The following is a 471-nucleotide window of genomic DNA, read 5'->3' as shown; positions in this document are numbered from 1 at the left end:
TCCACCCTCCTTCCCCAACTCAGAATTGTACGCGCCTGATCGCACCGCCCCTCCTCTGCTGGCCTCCTGCTTCCGACTTGGACCATGTCCGTTTAAGATTTCGAGACGAGGAGGAGGGCGCCTGGTAGAGAGCGAGACTGAGCAAAGGAGCAGCTGGTGGAGGAGAGTCTTATCCAGAAGCAAGGATTTCAGTATGATCCGATACAGCAGCCCGACATGCAACGTCGCTCAGTCCTGTCTTTACTTGGATCCGACACAGTGCCTGGCAGGAGCAAGTCAGCGACCCTCATGACAGTTGGCCCGAAACTCCTCTCAACAACCGTGATCTTCTCCTCTCTTCTCCTCCTTCTCTTCTCTTCTCTTCTCTCTCTCTCTCTCTCTCTCTCTCTCTCTCTCTCTCTCTCTCTCTCTCTCTCTCTCTCTCTCTCTCTCTCTCTCTCTCTACTCTCTCTCTCTCTCTCTCTCCTCTCT

This window comes from Guillardia theta (assembly GCF_000315625.1).
Source record: "Guillardia theta CCMP2712 unplaced genomic scaffold GUITHscaffold_101, whole genome shotgun sequence".
Lineage (NCBI taxonomy): Eukaryota > Cryptophyceae > Pyrenomonadales > Geminigeraceae > Guillardia > Guillardia theta.
Note: the sequence above shows the minus strand (reverse complement) of the source record.